Source organism: Schistocerca serialis, chromosome 7, assembly GCF_023864345.2.
Source record: "Schistocerca serialis cubense isolate TAMUIC-IGC-003099 chromosome 7, iqSchSeri2.2, whole genome shotgun sequence".
NCBI classification, from domain to species: domain Eukaryota; kingdom Metazoa; phylum Arthropoda; class Insecta; order Orthoptera; family Acrididae; genus Schistocerca; species Schistocerca serialis.
In genome coordinates, this window is record NC_064644.1 from 410,620,970 (window position 1) to 410,632,570 (window position 11,601).

An 11,601-nucleotide genomic window follows, 5' to 3' on the forward strand; every position below is an offset into this window, starting at 1 on the left:
GCCAGGCGTTTAAAAAGAAATGCATTTTTGGTGCGCGTCGGCCGGCACAACAGGCTTTTGTTTAGCGTAGTCGCTAGCTAGCGGTTGGCGGAACGGAATTTTGATCCTGTAGGATCCTATGCCCTCCATCCTTCTTCGTTCTGAGGAGGAAAAAGGGACATCGTGGACAGGCCTCGGGTTGCGACCCCTGCCCGGTTTGCCTCCGATTCTCCTCCCCTCCCCCCCTCCCCCGCCCCCCAAGTTTTTCCAAACAAAAAAGGGGGAGCATGTATTAAACGTAAAGAAAAAGAAAAAAAGAAAAAAAGCATTAAACTACGAAGCCGTTGGTTCGTATTCGGTTCTTGATCGTGGCATTGAGAAAATGGGGTGAGATAGTGAAGTTGGTGGAGCAGTTGTCCGCGAAAGGCAAAGGTCCTGATTTCGTGTCTCGGCCCGGCACACAATTTTAATCTGCCAGTAAATTTCAACTACCACTTTGATTGACATCATATTTTGTGAAAGCTTGTGACTCAGTGTCAACAATATTGAAACTAAGAATCACTGACAAAGAAAACATTGATTCAAGCTATGTCAGTATGCAGAAGGGGGGGGGGGGGGGGGAAACTGAAAGAGTGCAGAACAGTAATCAGAGGGTTGCAGAATCTAGTGCCTATGCCGAAACCTCTTTTTATTTTCAATTTTTACGCTGCTTACACTGTAAATGAACCGAAATAATACCCACTAAATTGTATATATTAACATTTTCTTAAAAGGCGTGAGAAGAAAAGGCAAAGTAAAATTTCAAATGGCAAATAAAATTTCAGGAAGAGATTGTACAGCATACAGCAGAACTTCGGATATAAAATTAGATACTTTTATTATTTTACAGTTGATGATGTACACGCGCTGTGGCGATATTTATCGTAAAAACAGGATAAGCAGTAATTGTCTTGGCACCTTGCAACACAGCAGTTTGCGCAATACATCGTTGTTTTCAATTTTCTATAGGAGAGCAAACTCGGTTAACGCTCATAGAAGGTTCTCTCTCATAGCACTGTTGGTAGCAAACGGGGTGTCACGCATTACTTCCTTAAATGTTGAAGAGGATAGCTCGTGATGTACAACGGAATATATTTTGATGCAGTCTTATCGGGATGTGGCTGAAATTTCTCTCTCGATGGGCCGCCTTTAGCCTCACCAGGAACCGATGGTTAGCGTTCATCTGCCGAGCGCTGAGGGATTACGAAGTCCTTTAAGCTTTAATTACAATCCTTTCGTGGAAAGTTATTTGTAGATTCCTCGTGATGCTGCAAGTCTTCGAAACCATGATACATATGAAAAATGTGTTTCATATATAGGGTGATGGGAAATTCCCATTACGAACTTCCAGGACTCGTAGAGGGAAGTGCGAACATAATATTCTGAATAGGAACCCATGTCCGGCAACGTACCGTTTCAGTTTCTCAGTTCCGATGTTTAGCTCTTGCACTTCAGCCTGAGGAATTGAATTAGGAGTGACGCAGCACAATTAGGTAACAATTCAAAAGAAATCATAAGGAAACATCTGTTTATCACTTAAGCACATTTGTTTGTATTGACATTGAAACAAAAGTTTTTGCAGTAACCCAAAGCAAAAAAAGAACGCAGTGTACTGGACAAATGTATAAGTTTCAACACAAACAGATGTTGTGAAGCGATAAATGGATGTTTCGTTATGTTTTTACTTTGGAATTGTTACCTAATATTTGTGCTACGTCAATGCTAATTCAATTCCTCAGGCTGAAGTGCTTTAGTTAAACATCTGAAACGAAACCTTCGTAGAACGGAAACGGTTCCTATTCAAAATAATATGTATTCACTCACCTCTACAGGCCCTCTATTTTGTAACGGTAATTTCCGAACACACTGCAGATGTTGAAATGTAATTAACGTTCTTGAAAACTATGTAATCAACTTTTATAATAATTTGAAATTTTGCAGAAATACCCCATTACTACTACTTAATACAAAAAATGAAAACTTTTTGTTACAACATAAAAGTTCTCACGCCGCCACGTACACCGATGTGTAAAAAAGCTACTTTTTGAAATGCCATTTTTGGAAAATAAACTATAGGTCAACTCATTGCGCTTTCGGAGAATTTTTAACATACCAGATTAAAGTATCTATACATTCTTTATTATTTTAATTATTTTTCTTTTTCTGTGTTTTGTTTTAAATTGTTATTTTCCATTTATGTTTTCTTGTTTTTTTAGTTTACCGTTTCACATATGTGTATTTTGTTAACTGAAAGTAATGTATAACTCGTTATTGTGATACAAAATCACCACAATAGTGATTATCTGTAAAGAAATGCTTAAAACATAACGTTTTTTTACATCATGCTCTTAAAGTGAACGAAAATTCTGCACATAATACACACCACGGAGAACACAATGTAAAACAAAATTCAGCAGGATTTCAAATTGTGACGGCTGAACCTCTAAATAGCCTGATTTAAGCCAGGTATCTATGAGTTCATTGTAAAATCTCGACGAAGAGAACTGAATACGTACTAGTGATTGCAGCTTGGTTCTGAAGTGGAGCTGGCCGCTGTGGCCGAGCGGTTCTAGGCGCTACAGCAGGTTCGAATCCTGCCTCGGGCATGGATGTGTGTGATGACCTTAGGTTAGTTAGGTTTAAGTAGTTCTAAGTTCCAAGGGACTGATGACCTCAGAAGTTAAGTCCCACAGTGCTCAGAGCCATTTCAACCATTTTTCTTTTTTTTTTTTTTTTTGAGATTATCCTGTTTATGTCGTTATGTAGTTCAGTATTCAATAAGTTACTTGCCCTAACATAATAATGTGTAACTTACAGGGGCGGTGAAAAACATAAAACATTACCATGCATAATACTGTGCAAAAAAACAGTTAGCATTCAAAACGGCTCCCAGTCGTATCGGATTGGGTAAATGGAGAACCTGTATGGTTTTCAAGGGAATCTTATAATATTCTCCCTGTAAAAGAGGGTAAAGTTCTGGTAAGATGATGGAGGTGGACAGCGATCTCACACCCTTATCTCTACAGAAGACCACAAAAGTTCAGTAACGTTGAGATCTGGTGACTGGGGTGATCACGATACTTCATACTCGCAAAACAGTGCTGGACTATGCGAGCCGTGTGAACAGAGGGGTCTGTCGTCTCGAAACACACCATCATTTCATTGGGAAACAAACATTGTACCATGAGAGACACCTAATCAGTAAAAATGGTCACATAACCCTTGGCAGTAATGCGAACTGGCAGTGTAACCACGGAGCCAATGGAGCACGATACGGCTGCCCAAATCATCATCGAATCGCCCCCATGTATCACTCTTGGGACTTAAAAAACCCGTAGAGAACTTAGAAACCATGTAAAGCAAGAAGGGTCGTAGTATAGGTGCACGTAATTGTAGGCCTATATTGTCGCCGTCAATCTGTTGTAAAATTATGTAGCATGTTTTATGCTCAAGAATTATGACGCTTGTGGATAACGAAAATTTCCCCTATGAAAACCAACATACACTCATGCTCATAAATTAAGGATAATTGCAGAATATGGTGCCACACAACGTGGTACTACACAAAACTGGCGCTAATAGCATAGGCACATAGGGAACACACACGACACAGATCTGTAAGTCCACGGTATTGATGATAAGTTGAGAAAACCGTCCCGAAACACATGTGATACAAATCGCCATTATTTCCTGCGCATTTACCCCGACATCAATATGGGATATGATCACCATGCACACGTACACAGGCCGCACAACGGGTTGGCACACTCTGGATCAGGTGGTCGAGCAGCTGCTAGTGTATAGCCTCCCATTCTTTCACCAGTGCCTGTCGGAGATCCTGAAGTGTCCTAGGAATGTGAAGACGTGCAGCGATACGTCGACCGAGAGCATCCTAGACGTGCTCGATGGGGTTTAGGTCTGGAGAACAGGCAGGCCACTCCATTCGCCTGATATCTTCTGTTTCAAGGTACTCCTCCATGATGGCAGCTCGGTGGGGCCGTGCGTTATCATCCATCAGGAGGAAGGTTGGAACCACTGCACCCCTGAAAAGTCGGACATACTGGTGCAAAATGACGTCACGATACACCTGACCTGTTACAGTTCCTCTGTCAAAGACATGCAGAGGTGTATGTGCACCAATCATAATTCCACCCCACACCATCAAACCACGACCTCCATACAGGTCCCTTTCAAGGACATTAAGGGGTTGGTATCTAGTTCCTGGTTCACGCCAGATGAAAACCCGGCGAGAATCACTGTTCAGACTATACCTGGACTCGTCCGTGAACACAACGTGGGACCACTGTTCCAATGACTATGTACTGTGTTCTTGACACCAGGCTTTACGGGCTCTCCTGTGACCTGGGGTCAGTGGAATGCACCTTGGGGGTCTCCGGGCGAATAAACATGTCTGTTCAGTCGTCTGTAGACTGTGTGTCTGGAAACAACTGTTCCAGTGGCTGTGGTAAGCTCCTGAGAAACGCTACCTGCAGTACTCCGTGGCCATCTGCGGGCACTGATGGTGAGATATCGGCCTTCTTGTGGTGTTGTACACTGTGGACGTCCCGTACTGTAGCTCCTGGACACGTTTCCTGTCTGCTGGAATCGTTGCCATAATCTTGAGATCACACTTCGTGGCACACGGAGGGCCCATGCTACGACCTGCTGTGTTCGACCAGCCTCCAGTCCCCCTAGTATTCTACCCCTCATAACGTCATCAATATGTGTTCTTTGAGCCATTTTCAACACACAGTCAGCATTAGCACGTATTAAACCGTCTGAACACTTACTCGCTGCACCGTACTCTGACATGCACCAACACACCTGTGCATATGTCGACTCCTGCCAGCGGCACCGTGCGAGGACCGCAGGTCAAATGCACCGCATGGTCATATCCCGAGGTGATTTAAACCCGCAAACCGTCCACCAAAGCTTTGTTTCACCATGTATCAGCATTATTCTTAATTTATGAGCATGAGTGTAGATTCCGCAAACAGAAATCTTGCGAAACTCAACTCGCCCTGTTCCTCCATGAGATCCACAGGAATCTACCCAATGGCGCTCAGGAAGGTATTTGACACCGTCCTGCACTGCCATTTAGTGAAAATAATACGAGGTTACCGAACATCGGACCAGATTCGCGACTGGAATCAAGACTTCTATCCAGATAATACCCAGCACTCACTCTTAACGGAACAAAGTCGCGAGATGTAAAGATAATTTCCGGAGTACCAAACCGAAGTGTGATAGGACCGTTTCTGTTTAGATGGTGCATAAATGATCTAGTAGAAATCATCAGAAGCTCTTTAAGGCTATCCGCAGATGGTGCTGTTGTCTATAAGAAAGTAGCAACGCTACAAGACAATATCGATTTGCAGAATGGCCTGCAGAGAGTTGACGAATGGTGCAGGCTCTGGCAGTTGGCCCTGAATGAAAATAAATGTAACATATTGCGCATAAATAGGAAAAAAATCCACTACCGTACAACTACACTACTGATGAGAAACTGCTGGGAACAGTATCTACCGTAACATATCTAGCAATAAATATCCAGAGGGGGCTTAAGTGGAACGAGCACATAAAATAAATAATAGAAAAAGCAGATGCCAGATAGATTCATAGGAAGAATGTTAAGGAAATGTAGCTCATTACGAGACACTTGTTCGATCGATTCTAGAGTACTGGTCATCAATTTGGGATCCTTACCAGTAAGGAGAGACAGAAGAGATAAGGAAGATCCAACGAAGATCGTTTAGCCCGCGCGAGAGCGTTGCAGAGATGGTCAACAAACCCCAGTGGCAGACGCTACAGGAGAACCGTTGTGCATCGCGGAGGGATTTAATATTGAAATTTCTAGAATACTTTCAAGGAAGAGTGGACAACAATACTGTTTCCTTGCAGATACATCTCGCGAAATGGCCACTAGAGAAAATTCGAGAAATTAGAGCTAATACAGAGGATTACCATCTGGTGAGCAAGATGTATGAGACAGGCGAAATTCCCTCAGACTTCAAGAAGAATATACACTCCTGGAAATGGAAAAAAGAACACATTGACACCGGTGTGTCAGACTCACCATACTTGCTCCGGACACTGCGAGAGGGCTGTACAAGCAATGATCACACGCACGGCACAGCGGACACACCAGGAACCGCGGTGTTGGCCGTCGAATGGCGCTAGCTGCGCAGCATTTGTGCACCGCCGCCGTCAGTGTCAGCCAGTTTGCCGTGGCATACGGAGCTCCATCGCAGTCTTTAACACTGGTAGCATGCCGCGACAGCGTGGACGTGAACCGTATGTGCAGTTGACGGACTTTGAGCGAGGGCGTATAGTGGGCATGCGGGAGGCCGGGTGGACGTACCGCCGAATTGCTCAACACGTGGGGCGTGAGGTCTCCACAGTACATCGATGTTGTCGCCAGTGGTCGGCGGAAGGTGCACGTGCCCGTCGACCTGGCACCGGACCGCAGCGACGCACGGATGCACGCCAAGACCGTAGGATCCTACGCAGTGGCGTAGGGGACCGCACCGCCACTTCCCAGCAAATTAGGGACACTGTTGCTCCTGGGGTATCGGCGAGGACCATTCGCAACCGTCTCCATGAAGCTGGGCTGCGGTCACGCACACCGTTAGGCCGTCTTCCGCTCACGCCCCAACATCGTGCAGCCCGCCTCCAGTGGTGTCGCGACAGGCGTGAATGGAGGGACGAATGGAGACGTGTCGTCTTCAGCGATGAGAGTCGCTTCTGCCTTGGTGCCAATGATGGTCGTATGCGTGTTTGGCGCCGTGCAGGTGAGCGCCACAATCAGGACTGCATACGACCGAGGCACACAGGGCCAACACCCGGCATCATGGTGTGGGGAGCGATCTCCTACACTGGCCGTACACCACTGGTGATCGTCGAGGGGACACTGAATAGTGCACGGTACATCCAAACCGTCATCGAACCCATCGTTCTACCATTCCTAGACCGGCAAGGGAACTTGCTGTTCCAACAGGACAATGCACGTCCGCATGTATCCCGTGCCACCCAAAGTGCTCTAGAAGGTGTAAGTCAACTACCCTGGCCAGCAAGATCTCCGGATCTGTCCCCCAATGAGCATGTTTGGGACTGGATGAAGAGTCGTCTCACGCGGTCTGCACGTCCAGCACGAACGCTGGTCCAACTGAGGCGCCAGGTGGAAATGGCATGGCAAGCCGTTCCACAGGACTACATCCAGCATCTCTACGATCGTCTCCATGGGAGAATAGCAGCCTGCATTGCTGCGAAAGGTGGATATACACTGTACTAGTGCCGACATTATGCATGTTCTGTTGCCTGTGTCGATGTGCCTGTGGTTCTGTCAGTGTGATCATGTGATGTATCTGACCCCAGGAATGTGTCAATAAAGTTTCCCCTCCTGGGACAATGAATTCACGGTGTTCTTATTTCAATTTCCAGGAGTGTAATAATTCCAATCCCAAAGAAAGCAGGTGTTGACAGATGTGAAAATTACCGAACTACCAGTTTAATAAGCCACGGCTGCAAAATACTAACACGAATTCTTTACGGACGAATGGAAAACCTGGTCGAAGCCGACCTCGACGAAGATCAGTTTGTATTCCGTAGAAATGTTGGAACATTTGAGGCAATACTGACCCTACGACTTATCTTAGAAGCTAGATTAAGAAAAGGCAAACCTACGTTTCTAGCATTTGTAGACTTAGAGAAAGCTTTAGACACTGTTGACTGGAATACTCTTTTTCAAATTCTGAAGGTGGCAGGGGTAAAATACAGGGAGCGAAAGGCTATTTACAATTTGTACAGAAACCAAATGGTAGCTATAAGAGTCGAGGGACATGAAAGGGAAGCAGTGGTTGGGAAGGGAGTGAGACATGGTTGTAGCCTTTCCCCGATGTTATTCAATCTGTATATTGAGCGAGCAGTGAAGGAAATAAAAGAAAAAATTTGGAGTAGGTATTAAAATCCACGGAGAAGAAATAAAAACTTTGAGGTTTGCCGATGACACTGTAATTCTGTCAGAGACAGCAAAGAACTTGGAAGAGCAGTTGAAGGGAATGGATAGTGTCTTGAAAGGAGGATATAAGATGAACATTAACAAAAGCAAAACGAGGATAATGGAATATACTCGAATTAAGTCGGGTGATGCTGAGGGAATTAGATTAGGAAATGAGACACTTAAAGTAGTAAAGGAGTTTTGCTATTTGGGGAGCAAAATAACTGATGATGGTCGAAGTAGAGAGGACATAAAATGTAGACTGGCAATGGCAAGGAAAGCGATTCTGAAGAAGAGGAATTTGTTAACATCGAGTATAGATTTAAGTGTCAGGATGTCGTTTCTGAAAGTATTTGTATGGAGTGTAGCCATGTATGGAAGTGAAACGTGGACGATAAATAGTTTGGACAAGAAAAGAATAGAGGCTTTCGACACGTGGTGCTACAGAAGAATGCTGAAGATTAGACTGGTAGATCACATAACTAATTAGACAGGTACTGAATAGAATTGGGAAGAAGAGGAATTCGTGGTACAAATCGGCTAGAAGAAGGGATCAGCTGGTAGGGCATGTTCTGAGGCATCAAGGGATCACCAATTTAGTATTGGAGGGCAGCGTGGAGGGTAAAAATCGTAGAGGGAGACCAAGAGATGAATACACTAAGCAGATTCAGAAGGATGTAATTTGCAGTAGGTACTGGGAGATGAAGAAGCTTGCACAGCATAGAGTAGCGTGGAGAGCTGCATCAAACCAGTCTCAGGACTGAAGACCACAACAACAACAACAGAGGATTACCGACAATCATTCTTTCCAAGTGGCATTCGCTACCGGAACTGGGAAGTGGAGTTTCAGTTAGTGGTGCTAGATGGTTCAAATGGCTCTGAGCACTATGGGACTTAAAATCTGAGGTCATCAGTCCCGTAGAACTACTTAAACCTAACTAACCTAAGACATCACACACATCCATGACCGAGGCAGGATTCGAACCTGCGACCGTAGCGGTCGCGCGGTTCCAGACTGAAGTGCCTAGAACCGCTCGGCCACTCCGGCCGGCTGTGGTGCCAGAAGCACAGATTATGTTGTAGACGTAGGTATACACACATCCGACCAAACGTCTTTCTTACATTGCTCCATAGTCCAGGTTTTATGGCTTCGGCGTCAAATTTTCCTGTTACAGGCATTTGTATCACTGACGAGTGGTTTTGCAATTTCAGTTCGCGCTGCAGTTCCTTGTTTATGGTGTTGTTTTAGTGCTGTCACGGTTGGCGAGTGCGACGTTCAGTTTTGCAGTGACATCGTCCTCTTATGTTTCATTGTAATCCTCTTCAATGGCAGTCTGTCACAATCACTCAACACACACTTTCGTCTGCGTTGTGACTTAAGGCCTGGTCAGACAGAATCCGGCCTGCCGCTGCGACGGACGGCGCAGCGGCAGGCCGGACCTGTCAGAGGCCAGGGACGACACACAGGCAACGGCCGGCCGGCCGGCCGCAGCGACTGTTGCTGCGTCAGCTGTTACACTGTGGAAGGGGCCGAACCCCATTATTTAGCTTGCGTGCGCAACGCGATTGTCTTGGCGCTAGACGATTTGGAAGCTTCACGTGGGACACGTTATCTTTGTGCGAGTTCTTTTATGTTGCTTCTATATGTTGCTTCAGTTTATGCTTACACCGTTTCTATTATTTGTAGAGCCGGGATATACGAGTGCTATCCATAAAATAACACACGTTTTGAAATAAAAATTAACAATTTGGAAAAACCAAATTTTATTATACACCTTTAAAGGTAAATTCTCAGTTATTTTTCTACATAACCGCCATTCAAGTTGAGGCACTTATCATAGCGTGGAACAAGTCTTTCAGTACATTCTGGAGAAAACTGCTGCCTGCGAATGCAACCTCGGGTTTAGACTGCTGTTCAGTGATAATAGCAAAGCTTGTGTAGCGAGCTGGGAAGAGATGGTAGTCGCAAAAGATCCATAATCGTGAGATGATGATTTTCACGAATTTTGTCGCTGATTTTCATCATCATTTCGTCAGTTACAGGCCTTGGCCTACCACTGCGGTCCTCATCGTGAATATTGGTACGGCCATTTTTAAAAACAATGCCCTGTTGCCTCCCTCTGCTTTCATTCATTATTCCTTTTCCGTACACATCACAAAGATCGCGATAAATTTCAATTGGTTTTCAGTTTTTTGCCAAGAAAATCCCAATCACAGAACTTACCTCAAAAGCGATGTGATTTCCTATTTGCGCGCACATTTTAATACGTCACAGAAAGGAAAGTACCAGATACACGGACCACATGCAGCCACTGAGTCTTGGAACGTTACGGCACAAAGATGGTGGCCGCCGGATAGATGAGAACGTCTGTTACTTTCTGAATAGCCCTCGTAAGCTGGTAACACTTTGCTATCTCCTTGGACTTTAACCCCTTGCATTTCATTTCCTATAAAAAATATAAAGGGTGTCCCATTTGTCTTGACCACTAGAAATAATTTTTATCCAGAAACAAAATAAAAAATGCGTCAAGTAAATTTTGTTTAGCTACCACTAGAATATTATACCAGTGTCGCATGTTTTTTCGCTCATAATGTATAAATATTATACCAAGAACCAGTGGAACATCCAGTTAACACCAAGGGGCATTAAGCAGCATGACCGCCTTTCTTTTATTTTTGTTCATTACGAAGATATGAACAGCAGTACATTTTCTGAAGAGCGTTCTGTATTTTTTTATTCGGTAACGTTTCAAGGCCTGTTCAAAAACGTATCGTATACTTACGTAAACACAACATACAACTTAAAGAGAAGCAGAAACGGGAACATCGTTTTGTAGTACTGTAATCCATCATGGGCACAAAATGGAGTAAAACATACAAAGGTATTTAAAGTGGTGACAATGGACAGTGATACACCAGCTTACGCTTTGGATGACAGAATTCATCGCTGCTTCGATTGTTGCCTCCTGAAACGAATTACAAGCAGTCAAGATACGTTTCTGCATATTCTCAGGGTCTATTGAAATATCTAGACAGAAAACGTCTTTTAGAAATCCCCAAAGAAAGAAGTCCAGAGAAGTTAAGCCAGGAGACTGGGCAGGTCAAATCACTATTCCTCCATGTTCAATCCATCTGGCAGTATACCTTCGGCTCAGACAACGTCCATGCAAGACATTATGAGCTGGATATTCATCGTGTTGGTATCACAAAAGCAGTGTGGCTCAGTGGTGCTTCATACAGAAGACGAGGATGAATTCGCCTGAGAAAGTTGACATATAACGTGCCGTTTAGGTTACCACTAATGTAATAAGGGCCAATAACCATTCATTCCACACCCGACTGACGCTGATGTTCCACCTGTCTAAGCCATTTTTGATTTTTGCTTGATCAATACCACATGTTATTTGTATTTATTTATTTTACATATTTATTTATCTAACCTAATCTGATCTCTTACATTGGAGCAGCGTTTCACACATACGAGGGTTGGGCAGAAAGTAATGGACCGCATTTTTTTCTTCAACGATTCGTTATTGAACATAATGAGAATTACACACACGAAAGAATGGTGTTTTATATACACACCC